At 37.0% G+C, this 13,313-nt stretch overlaps 1 protein-coding gene and 1 non-coding gene across 3 annotated transcripts in view; one reads left to right on the top strand and one right to left on the bottom strand.

The window, feature by feature from the left end:
• SBF2 (SET binding factor 2) overlaps positions 1 to 13,313 on the top strand; it is a 391,687-nt gene that overhangs the window by 42,349 nt on the left and 336,025 nt on the right. The window lies entirely within an intron of this gene.
• LOC141572501 (U6 spliceosomal RNA) lies at positions 13,105 to 13,211 on the bottom strand. The gene has a single exon (XR_012497831.2). It is a non-coding gene; the product is annotated as a U6 spliceosomal RNA (small nuclear RNA).

Below are 13,313 nucleotides of genomic sequence, written 5' to 3'. Positions count from 1 at the left end.
TTAGTTGGGGAGGGCGCAGCTCAGCTCCAGGTCCAGCTGAGGTTGCTAGTTGCAGGGGGCGCAGCCCACCATCCCCTGCAGGAACCGGCAACCTTGTGGTTGAGAGCCCACTGGCCTACGTGGGAATCGAACTGGCAGCCCTCGGAGTTAGGAGCACGGAGCTCCAACCACCTGAGCCACCGGGCCGGCCCCGGCCCCGACCATGGCCTATTTTTGTGAGCTGTTGTTTAGTGGCAGTTTAACTTTCAGAGCTTTTATGGTGTTATTTTGCTTTTCTTGGTTTATCTGGTTCCCCCACTGGTCCATGCTGGTACGGCCTGAGGTGGCAGAAAATGTTCCCCAGTCTGGGATGGCTGATGTCTCTTGGTGGGGAAAAGGAATCTCAGGCCCACAGGACCTGAAATGTTGAGGTGACATATTTTTCTTTCAATATTTTATTTATTTATTTATTTTTTAAGGAGGGCACAGCTCACAGTGGCCCATGCGGGGATCGAAGCGGCAACCTTGGTGTTATTAGCACCACACTTGAACCAACTGAGCTAACCGGCCACCCCTCTTTCAATATTTTAAATATGTTGCTCCACTGTCTTCTGGCTTGCATAGTTTATGATGAGAATTCTGCTGTCATTCTCATCTTTGTTACTCTGTATATAGTGTCTTTTTTCTGCTGTTGTTTTTAAGATTTTCTCTTTATATATTTTTAAAGTACATTGACTGTGATGTGTGTTGGTGTAGCTTTCTTCATGTTTTTTTGTGTTTGGGGTTGGTTGAGCTTTTTGGTCATTGGATATATATACATGTATGTATGTACTTTTTTTTCTTCTTCAGTCTTTTTGTGTTTCTTTCATTTTGGAGAATTTCTATTGGTATAACTTCAAATTCATTGATCTTTTTTTCTCTAGTGTCTAATTCATTAGTTTTACCCAGCATATTTTTCATGTCTCTATTCCTGAAAATATGCAACACAATTATAATAACTTTGAGTATCATTATCTATTAATTTTATCATGTGTGTCTATTTGCAGTCTGTTTCAATTGATTGAATTTTCTCATTATGGCTCACACTTTTCTGCTTCTTTTCATGCCTGGTGTTTTTTGGCCAGATGTTGTATTTTTGTGTTCCTATAAATATTTTTGAACTTTGTTCTGGGATGTAATTAAATCACTTAATTTTTTTTTTTTTTTTTTTGAAGCTTTTTGTTTTTTTGTTAGGTGGGCCCATAACAGCATTTAGTTTAGGGCTGATTTTTCCACATTACTGAGGCAATATCCTTCTTAATTCTCTGCCTGAATCTCAGGGAATTAAGGCAGTTTTATTTACTCTTAGCTATTGGAAACACAGATTACTTCTGGTCTTGTGTCAGCTCTGGGGATCATTCTCTGTGTTCTTTCATGTAGTTTATTCCCTGACCTCAGGAGGTTTTCTTGCATTTAAGTACTATTGGGTACTCAGCTGAAGACTCAGGCAGACCCTCTGTAGATCTCTGGACTTTTCTTTTCCTGTGAATCGGTCTTCTCTTTGGTACTCTCCCCTCTAACCTTCTTGGCTTTCCGGGACTCCCAACTTGATTGCTTCAGCTCAGGGATCCTGCTGGGACTCCGCTTGGATTCACCCACTCCTGTCATGCAGTCTGGAAACTCTCACCAGGGAGTAAGCTGCGGCAGTTGTAGGGCTCACTTAATTTTACTTTCAGTGTTTACTGTCTTTTACTGCCTGATGTCAATGTCTGAGAAACCATTGTTTCATATAATTTGATCTGTTTTTTAAGTTGTTGCTGGTTGGAGGGTAAACCCAGTCCTTGCTACTCTCATCTTGGGTGATGTGGAAGTCCCTAAAGTAACGATTTGGGCTATTTTATTATGTAGCCATTGGGAGAATTGAATGATTTTGATCACGAGAGTTAGCATGATGAACTTTGACTTTACAGAGGTTATTTCCATATTGCCAGAAGCCTGACCATGTTAGAGGGAAGAGAAACAGAAAGCAGGGAGGTGAGGAGGCTGCTGCCATCACCCAGGTGAAAGATGATAAGAATTGGAACTGTTAGTGTGATTGCGAAGGGTGCTGGGTGGCAGCATATTTGGTAGTTATTTGGGGGTATAGACTTCATAAGGCTTTGTTTTTAAAAAATATTGATATACAACTATATCATTTTTACAGCATTTCAGATGCCAGTAGTTCTTCCTTCGTTGCTACTTAAGTAAAGAAGGCATTTTTCTTCAGTCAGAAGATGCAATCTAAAGAACTTTATCAAAACATTAAATCATGTATTTAGTTTTAATTTCAGTTAGTGTTCTTTTCTATTTTTCTTACTCTTGACATTCTCTAACTCACTGGATTTATACATTATCAATGAATTATGAGTTTAATAGAGACTTGTATGGCTGCTGTTGACTTATTTTTAATGGTACACCTTGTTTTCTGTGTATTCTGTTCAATTTTTAAATGTATTCTTTTTCACTCCTGTAAAAGCCCGTGAGTTCTTTGCTAAGTTTAACTCTGGAAAAATAATAGTTTGTGTGTTCCTCATAAATCTTTTGAATAATAGGAGATTATACTGGATAATCGGAAAATCACGTTACATTCCTACCTAAATTTTTGAATAACCACAAAAAAGGCTTGTTTCAGTTGAAATAAACAGACTTCTTTGATTAAATACTGAATGGATCAAATATGAAAGCCTTTTGTGGAATGATTTCCTGCATGCTTTCTTTTCAGTGAATGAACAGTTTTCATTTTCTTTATCCTTTGAAAGTTGGTCTGTACTGGCACAATTAGACCTACTTATTTTGGTGAGCTTTGATTTTTTTCTGGTTGATTATTTTGGCATTATAACACAAATCTTCTGGTGAACAAGAAAACAATATTTTTAAAAAATTATCATTTGCTAAAAAGCATATTTTATAAATCAAGGATGGGAAACCTGGGACCTGCAAGTTGCATATGACCCTCATCTTTATTTTACCTATGAACAGGTAAATTACATTCCTGTTGATCAGCTTCTACTCTATTAAGATGAGTAAATAAGTTATATGTACTGGAAAGGTCAGAAGTTCTGCTTTCCTAGCACTGTGCTTTTGCTTCAATCATTTCCCTTAAGGTGATATTCCCAGTGAAGGTGAGAACAGGTGCTAGGCTCAGTGCTGAAATTCCAAGCAGATTGTTTTGGGATAGAGTGGAACAGCGGGACTAGTGCCAGTGTCAGTCGTGTGTATATAGCATATTTTGACCAAGGCTTTTTCCCTGTGGAAATTTTGTTTCCAGTTGGGAAAATGAAAAAATTTTATCAGATTTATGCCAATATTGGTGAAGTTATTTTTGAAAATATGTTTTGGAGGAGCTCCTTGAGCAATTTTTTAGTATAATACAAATAAATAATTTCTATTTTTGTTTTTCTTTTACTGAAATTGTTTTTCCTGAGTTTGTCAACACTCATCAAACTGTTAACTTAAAATGATCACATTTTATGACATGTATGCCCTAACACAAAAACTCCCAGAATTGAGTAATATAAATACAGTGGGTGACAGACATAGGATCTTAAAAGTGAGTGTGCTATGCTGACTAAAGAAATTTAACAGAGATAACTTGAGTCTGAAACACCTTTTGTACAGGCATAGGAGTACATCAAAACATGTTTAAAAAAGGTTTTATATATTCCATTCAAAAGTCTTGAGTCTTGTGGTCACCAAAAGACCTAATACCAAGTTTCATTGTTAGTAGCACAGGTATCTAGAGCAACAGTTCTGTCTGTATCACTTAGATCAGTTTAGAAATCTCAACTATTGTTTCCAGCTCTGAGTACTACTCAGACAACTGTCACACACTCATTTTGTTATCATCATCATCATCATCATCATCATAAATATTGATATCGTGTTTATTATGTGCCAAGTACTTGATGAAACACTTTACATGTATATTCACTCATATTTTTCCTCACAAAAACTTGAAGAGGCAGGTGACAGTATCCTTGTTTTACATACAGGAAAAAATGAAGCGCAAAGAGGTAATGCAATTTTCCCAGGCTCATGTAGCAAGTAAATGGTGGAACTAGATTAGAATAAAAGTAGTCTAGATCCAGAGTCCATGTTCTTAACCATGTGAAAAAATATATTGAGATCCATGGGACAAGTTGAAAATATTTAAAGTTGAAAAAGGGAAGATCAGGGCATGGGGGAAAGGTATGCGGGAGGTGGCTGGGGACAAGATTTTTGTTAGCTGTATTCAAATATTTGAAGGATTAGTGTATAGAAATGGGACTAAATTTATCCTAAGAATGGGGACTGTGACCAACAGGTAGATATTACAACAAAATAGATTTTTTTTCTCAAGTTTTTCTTTCATGTCAACAAACTCAAATACCTACGTATTAAGGTAATGAAATGTTTATTAGCAAATATTTTAGTTCTAAGGTTGCTGTAACAAAGTATTACAAATTGGGTGGTTCAAAACAATGGGAATTAATTCTCTCACAGTTCTAGAGATTAGAACACCAAATCAAACCTTGGCAAGGTTAGTTCCTTCTGGAAGATTCTGAGGGAGAGTCTGTATTATGCGTCTCTCCTAGCTTTTGGTGGCTGCCCGCAATCTTTGGCATTCTTTGACTTGCAGCTGCAGCACTCCAGTCTGCTTTTGTCTTCACATGGCGTTTTCCCTGTGTATCTTTGTCTCTGTTTTTTCTTACCAGGGCACTAGTCATTGGATTAGGGCCCACCCTAATCCAGTATGACCTCATCTTAACTAATTGCATCTTGAAAAGCATATTTCCAAATAAGATTTCATTCTGAAGTTCCAGGTAGACATGAATCTTTGGCGTACACTATTTAATGTAGTACACCTGATAACTAAATGCATTTCCTATCTTCTGAGGCTTAGAAAGAGTTTAAAATTATTCAAATTCATCTAAAGATGCCTATTTCATGACGAAAACCCAAAAGGCATATATAAAGAGAGCTAGAGAAGAGAGAGAAATAATTATGCTCCTTAATTTTTTTAACAGATAACAGTTGTCTTCTCAGTTTTCATTTCACATATTTAATGCCATTTTTTGAAATAAGAGAATTTGATAGATTGATTATGATAATATGCATGGTATAATTAAGTTTCCTATATCAGTTTCTCAGAAAGATCTATGATAATCATCCAAAGATAGAATAGGTTGCCCTGAGATATTGCACATTTGTGTCACGATACCTATCCAAACACAGACTAGAAGAGCATGTTCAAATACAGAGTAAACTATTAAAGAGGAAAGTATACATTGCAGATGAATTATGCCAGGAGTCTTTCATCCTTCTGTGTATTATGATAGATTCCATTCTGACTATAGGCAAAATCTAAACAAACAAGTATTTCACCCAGATTGTTTTTTCTGGTACTGCAAGTATTTATTCATATAAGTACCACTGCAATAAAAAATTTTCCATCACTCTAAAAAGGTTCCTTGTGTCCCTTTTATTCATATTAATCCTTAATACGCTTCCCTAGCCCTGAGCAACTACTGATCTGCTTTCTAGCACTATAGATTAGATTTGTCTTTTCTGCAGTTTTATGTGAATGGAACCCTGTGGTATGTACTTACTTGCATTTGGCTTTTTTTACTCAGCATAAGTATTTTGAGATTTATCCATGTTGTTGCATATATCAGCAGTTTTTTCTTTTTAGTGCTGAATAATATTCCATTATATGGATACACAACAATTTATTTATCTGTTTACCTGTAAATAGCCATAAATATTTCATGGTTTTTGATGCTATAGCATATAGTATTTAAAAATTTTTATTGCTAGCATGTAGAAATACAATCTTTTTTTATATTGACCCTTTCAGACTTTGGTAAACTTATTTATTAGTTCTAGCCCCATTTTTCAGTTTTCGTAGGACATTTTACAGGTTGTCTGCAAATAAAGACAACATTACCTCTGCTTTTCCCATCTATATAACTTTTATGTCTTTTTCTTGCTTTATTGCAGTGGTTAGGGCTTCTAGTATAATGTTGAATAGAAATCTGAATTTTAGGGGGAAGCATTCAATTTTTTAACCATTAAGTCTGATGTTAGCCATTGGCTTTTTATAATTGTTCTTTATCATACTGAGGAAGTTTTCTTTTATGTATATTTCGCTGAGTGTTATTTTTAATTGAATTTTGTCAAATTCTTTTTCTGCATTTATTGAGCTAGTCATGGTTTTTCTTTTATTGTTTGTTAATATGATTTATTTGTTGATTCTAATGGCAGTACCACATTGTCATAATTTCTGTAGCTTTATTATAAGTCTTTACGTCAGGTAGCCTGAGTCGTTTCCTGCTCAATTTTGATTCTACTCCTTGCAGTTTCTCCAGTTTGGGGGTCTAGATTGCAGTTTTAGTCTTTGTTGCAAAAGTGTTGTCCTTGCTCTTCCATTTTCAGCTGCTATTTTCAAATTGGCCATTTGGCTTCTCAGTGAACACTTATTGGCTATTTTAGGGTTCCCCTCTTCTCATGTCTCCTCTTCTGAAGCCATTATTGTTGCTTCCTTCTTACACTTGTATAGATGCTGATACTTCCCAGGTTTTGTGAATGTTAGTGGTTTTCCTCTAATTGCAATATTTGGGGGATACTTTTTCACCTAATTTTGTTGTAAATGTTGCCCATGAGTATTTGGTTGTGGTGTCTTTTATTTTTAAAAAAAATGTGGTTAAAAATGCATAACAAAATTTACCATCTTAAACAATTTTAAGTATATAGTACAGTAAAATAGTGTTTTATACACACACACACACACACACACACACACACACATTGTTTTGCTGCAGATCCCCAGAACTTTTTCATCTTGCAAAACTGAATCTCTGTACTTATTGAACAACTCCCTTCCCTCTCCCCTTCTTCCTATTCCTGGCAACCATTATTCTACTTTCTATTTCTGAGAGTTTGACTACTCTACATATCTCATGAGTGGAGTTATGCAGTATTTCTCCTTTTGTGGCTTATTTTACTTATCCTAATATCCTCAGAGTTCATCATTTTGTAGTATATGACGGTTTCCTTTTTTTTTAATGATCGAATCACATTCTGTTTTATATATATACCACAGTTTCGTTATCTGTTCATCTATTAATGGATGTTTCAGTTGCTTCTACCTCTTGGCTATTATGAATAATGCTGCAGTGGACATGGGTGTGCAGATATCACTTTGAAATCCTGTTTTCAGTTTTTCAGTTCTTTTGAATGTATACCCAGAAGTGAAAATGCCTGATCATATGGTATTCTTTTTTTTTTTTTTGAGGAGCCTCCATACTGTTTTCCATAATGGCTGTACCATTCATTTTACATTCCAATGGCGCTCAAGGATTCCGATTTCTCTGCATCCTAACACTTGTTATTTTCTGGATTTTTGATAATGGCCATCCTAACCTGTGTCAGGTGATACATCATTATGGTTTTGATATTTGCATTTCCCCAGTGATTAGTGATGTTGAGCATCTTTCATATGCTTATTGGCCATTTGTATGTCTTTGCAGAAATGTCTATTTAAGTCTTTGCCTGTTTTTTAATTGGATTATTTGGGGTTTTTGTTTTAGTTTTTAAGTTGTAGGAATTCTTTATGTATTTTGGATACTAACCCCTTATCAGATGTATGGTTTGCGAATATTTTCCCCATTCCGTAGGTTGCATTTCACTGTGTTGATTGTTTCCTTTGCTCTGCAGAAGTTTCTAGGTTTGATGTAGTCCTATTGTCTATTTTTGCTTTTGTTGCATTTTCTTTGGTGTCATATTTGAGACATCATCTCCAAGACCGATACCAAGGAGCTTACCACCTATGTTTTCTTCTAGGAGTTTTATAGTTTCAGGTCTTATGTTCAAGTCTTTAATTCATTTTGAGTTGCTTTTGTAAGATAATGGTCCGATTTCATTTTTTCGCATGTGGCTGTCCAGTTTTCCCAGCACCATTTATTGAAGAGCTCTCCTTTTCTCATTGTATATTCTTGGCTCCTTTGTCATTAATTAATTGACCATATGTGCTTAGGTTTATTTCTGTGATCTTTCGTCTGTTCCATTGATCTATGTATCTGTTTTTATGTTTACCATACTATTTTGATTATTCTAGCTTTTCAGTATAGTTTAAAATCAGGGAGTGTGATGCCTCCAGCTTTGTTCTTTTTTCTCAGAATTGCTTGGACTACTCAAGGTCTTTGGTGGTTTCATAAAAATGTTAAGATTATTTTTTCTATTTCTGTGAAAAGTGCCATTGGAATTTTGATAGGGATTACATTGAATCTGTAGATTGCTTTTGGTAGTATGAACATTTTAACAGTATTAGTTCTTCTAATCCATGTGCACAGAATATCTTCTCATTTATTTGTCTTTTTAAATTTCTTTCATCAATTTCTTAGAGTTTTCAGTGTATGGGTCTTTGACCATCTTGGTTAAATTTATTCCTAGGTATTTCATTCTTTTTGATGTAATTGTAAATGGGATTGTTTTCTTAATTTCTCTTTTGGATAGTTTGTTATTAGTGTATAGAAACACAACAGATTTTTATATATATTGATTTTGTATCCTGCAACTTTACTGACTTTGTTGATTAGTTCTAACAGCTTTTTGCTGGAGTGCTTAGAGTTTTCTATATATAATACCATGTCATCTGCAGCACGTTTGGATTCTCAGAAGCTTACATTTCTCATCATTGGACTTAAATGATGCTGCTGTTATTTTAAAATAAAAAATAAGAAATATCTCTGTTCCAAAATGTGGAATTTTTTAGTTTTTCTGTCTCTGATTCCATTAGACTCCTGACCTGATTTCTAAACAACATTGTTTTGTTTCCTAATCTTTACTCTGTCGTTATACTGTGTCTGCATCTGCCCTTCTATTTGCATTTCAGAAACCTCAGTTCGAGTCCCAAATATTCTCACAGCAAGTTTTATCCTTCTCTCCTTAGCACCTAACACAAGGCCTGGCATAATGTTATTGTTGAATGAATGAATTACTGTAATAATTTCTGGATTCATCCTCTAGATTTCCAGACCACAGAAACTTGTGTCTTGTACTAAAACTCCAATTCTGGTCATTGCTTTCTGTGGCAGTTCATTCTGTTTTTTGCTAGTGCTCGTTCTTGGAAGGTTCTTCATTTATATTGACTCAAAAATATGTCCTCTGATATATATTTGGCTCTAGTCTGCTCCACTGTATCTTCTTCTATGTAATAGCTCTTTAAAGATTTGTAGAAAGTCCTCATATGTGCTTCTCACGTTTTAAGTTTTCAGACTAAACCTTTTAATGTATTGTTTCCAGATCCTTTACCAGTTTCAAAGTGACCAGGAATACAGACCCAGTCTAGCTTAAGAGGGAGGAATGTTGTAAGGATACCGTAAGTTTAACGACAGGTAGTACAGTGCTGCTGGAGTTTACGGGAGGCAGAGCTTACTTGCACAGCTCCTCGTTGTGGTAGCTCTCCTTTCTGCGTGTGTGGACTGTTAACCTGTTTCTGCTGGTATGTCTCTGCCTAGAGTTCTGCTGTGCTTTAACTTTGGTTTTACACATGACCCCCTCTGGTTGCCTGACTTTTCTCTACATCATAGCAAGTCTTTATACATCTTTTTGGCTGCTTTAGTCTCTCCTTTTCTAAAATTTAAAATTCCCTTGCAGAGCAATTTGATTCATCTAGGAGAACTTTTACAGCCAGGTCATTCTGGTCATAAGTTGCTTGCCAGTTTGTAGATGCCCTTATCCACCTAGTAGTCCCATTCTTTTACTCAATAAGTATTTTATTAAGTATCTAATATACTTACACCGGGTACACCGGGAATGATTCCAAGTGCCTGGGATACATCAGTAAACAAAGCAGGCCCAAAAGTGAAGTGAGACAGACAGGTAACAGTAAAAGTAATAACCAAATAAGTGATTTAGTAATTTCTGTCTGTCTGGTGAGAGAATGGTAGGATCGTATGCTCCTGAATATAACTGCTGCCCTTCCTTGAACTTGGGTGCTATTTTTTTTAAAAGATTTTTTATTGGGGAAGGGGTACAGGACTTTATTGGGGAACAGTGTGTACTTCCAAGCCTTTTTTCCAAGTCAAGTTGTTGTCCTTTCAGTCTTAGTTGTGGAGGGTGCCATTCAGCTTCAAGTTGTTGTCCTTTCAGTCTTAGTTGTGGAGGGCGCAGCTCAGCTCCAGGTCCAGTTGCTATTGCTAGTTGCAGGGGGCGCAGCCCACCATCCCTTGTGGTAGTTGAACCGGCAACCCTGTGGTTGAGAGGATGCGCTCCAACCAACTGAGCCATCGAGGAGGCAGCTCAGCTCAAGGTGCCATGTTCAATCTTAGTTGCAGGGGGTGGAGCCCACCATCCCTTGCGGGACTCGAGGAATTGAACTGGCAACCCTGTGGTTGAGAGCCCACTGGCCCATGTGGGAATCAAACCGGCAGCCTTCGGAGTTAGAACCACGGAGCTCTAACCGCCTGAGCCACCGGGCCGGCCTGTGGGTGCTATTTTTGATAGAAGGGGCTGTGGGCAGCTGGACTTCATAAAACAAGTCTGCTGTAGATAATCTCTCCTCTAGTTGTTTAGATAAACATCATAGAAAAAGATTTAGTGAATTATGTATTAGAGTAGTATTTCTCAAAGTTCCGAGTCTATATTAAATCAAGCAGTATATACTTGGTACATCTGCACTGTAACCACACACAGAAAGCACTCAATTAATTTTTGTCAATTTGGTGCAATCAACAAATAACGAGCATCCTATTTTGTGTAGAACAGAGTACTGTGTTACATTTCTCCACCCAACTAACCCCTACTCATTCTTCAGTTCTTCTGCAGATACTTCTTTCTCATAGCTACTGGCAACTCCACACTTACAGCGTCCGTAGGCAACCCCGGAGAAGACTGTCTAACTTTTCTAAAGTCATTGGCCAAGGCTAGATCAGTCACTTTGCCTGGGGGTAATGGATGGTTAGATCATCCTAGGTCACTTGCTAATGCTTGTGAGGGCCTGGGTAGCCTGATAGCCCTACCAGGACCCAAGGGAAAGTGAGTTACCAAACGTGAAGGAGGGGAAAGTGTGCCTGACCACGCCAACATTTCCTCACCCTTTCTAAATTTGCTGTGGGCAGTTTGCCTAGCATATATGCTTTTTTCAAAGTAAGCCATTTCCACACGTGCTGGTAACCTGCTGAGGATCCCCACTTTTTATATATTAACTCCGTTTAGTCACCATATATCTTGATTTTATGATGGGATAGAGAGTATGGGCTGGGAAGGAAACCATGAAGGCACTGACTGACTAACAACTGCTCCCTCTTCCTTCCAAGTTAGCTGCATACAGTGCAGTGGACAATCTATTTTGTCTGCCTAGCACCTCTCATTTCTAGGAAGTAGTCCCCTTTCTTTTAAGTAACTTCTCCCTCCCTCTACCCACTTACCCAGCCCTGTTTAATATGTGGGAGCTGCTTTCACAGCCACTCTGATTGACATGGCCTATTTCACCTCTGGACTTAAGGATCAGTCCATAGGTGGACGGACATCTGACTCTAGAACAGTCTTCTCTCACTGTTCCGTGCTCAATATCAAATGTCATCCTCTCAGCATTCTTAAATAAAACCAATATTGCCTGTAAGAATAGTAATCAGATAAAATACATAAACTTGGGAAATGTTTAAACATTGAGACTAAATGCTTAAAATTCAAAAAACATGATTCAGAAAATATTTGTTTACTTTTTGTAGGGCCCTTTCATAGGTTCCTCAAAAGTTGTTAGCTGCAGCACTTTACATATTTGGAAACTAAGCTATTATAGCTTTTTCCATATTTTATTTGTAGATAAAGATTGTTTTGCTATTTTTATTTTTGTCTTTTTCTAATCTAATTTCCATTTTCAAGTAACATTATTATATAACTGAAAGTCTTATCACTCATGAAGTATTTATAAATTTTATATCAGCATTTCAAACTAAGCTTTCATTTTTAAAAAATTTTTATTAGTTTCAGGTGTACAAAGCAATGTAATAGTTAGACATTTACACCCCTCACAAAGTGATAACCCCCCCAAGTCTACTACTCCTCTGACGTCGTGTATATTGTAGCTATTACAATACATTGATTATCTTCACTATGCTGAGTTCCACATCCCGACGCCACACACACACACACACACACACACACACACACACACACACACGGTGCCAAAAAATGTGTACACATTTTAAGAAAGGAGAAAACCATTACAATTATAATAATATATACCAATAACAAAAGATGAATACAAGTCACGTTTGACTTCTGCAACTGTGTTTCCCCGAAAATAAGACCGGGTCTTACACTGTATTTCCCTGAAAATAAGACCAGGTCTTATATTAATTTTTGCTCCAAAAAATGCACTAGGGTGTATTTTCAGGGGTTGTCTTATTTTTTCATCTACAGCAATCTACATTTATTCAAATACAGTCATGTCATCTTCTTCTGGACCATTGTCATAACATACTAAATGCGTCCGTCTTGTTGACGATCTTAACTGGGGCTTATTTTCAGAGTAGGTCTTATTTTCGGGGAAGCACGGAATTACAAGAGGTGCTCAAAGTGGTTACCATCAGCGTCCAGACACTTCCGATTACAGCGAACTACTGCTTGATCAATGCTGACCAAAGTGTCCACTTGTATACGTTTTTTTGGCACCCCTGGTGTGTGTGTGTGTGTGTGTGTGTGTGTGTGTGTGTGTGTGTGTGTGTGTATTATAGTTGACATTCAGTATTATTCTACTTCAGCTTTAGGTGTATGTGCAGTGCTCAGGCATCTGCACAGTCTATGAAGTGGTCTCCCTCGTAAGTCCAGTACCCGTCTGACACCCTACATAATCTTTACAACATTGTTGATTATACTCCCCATACTGTATTTCATATTCCCGTGACTATATTATGACTACTAATTTGTACTTTCTAGTCCCTTCACCTTTCCCCCATCCTCACCCCTTCCATCTAGCAACCATCAGTTTTTTTCTCTGTATCTCTGAATCTATTTCTGTTTATAGTTTGCTCGCTTATTCTGTTCTTCAGACTCCACATATATGTGAGATCATATGGTATTTGTCTTTCTCAGTCTCACTTATTTCACTTAGTATAATATTCTGAAAATATGGACTGCTTCATGAATTTGCATGTCATCTTTGCGCATGGGCCATGCTAATCTTCCCTGTATTGTTCCACTTTTAGTGTATGAACTGCTGAAGTGAACACTAAGCTTTCATGTTTTTGAAACACTGCATATTATTATGAAATTGGTAAATAACATGTTGCTTCTGGAGAACTTTTGTAAGTTATGCTCCTGCCAAAGAGGAA

The sequence above is a fragment of the Rhinolophus sinicus genome, chromosome 14 (genome assembly GCF_057876585.1).
Source record: "Rhinolophus sinicus isolate RSI-liver-muscle chromosome 14, RSI-T2T, whole genome shotgun sequence".
In the NCBI taxonomy this organism is placed as follows: Eukaryota; Metazoa; Chordata; class Mammalia; order Chiroptera; family Rhinolophidae; genus Rhinolophus; species Rhinolophus sinicus.
Note: the sequence above shows the minus strand (reverse complement) of the source record. Positions and strands in the feature narration are given on the sequence as shown.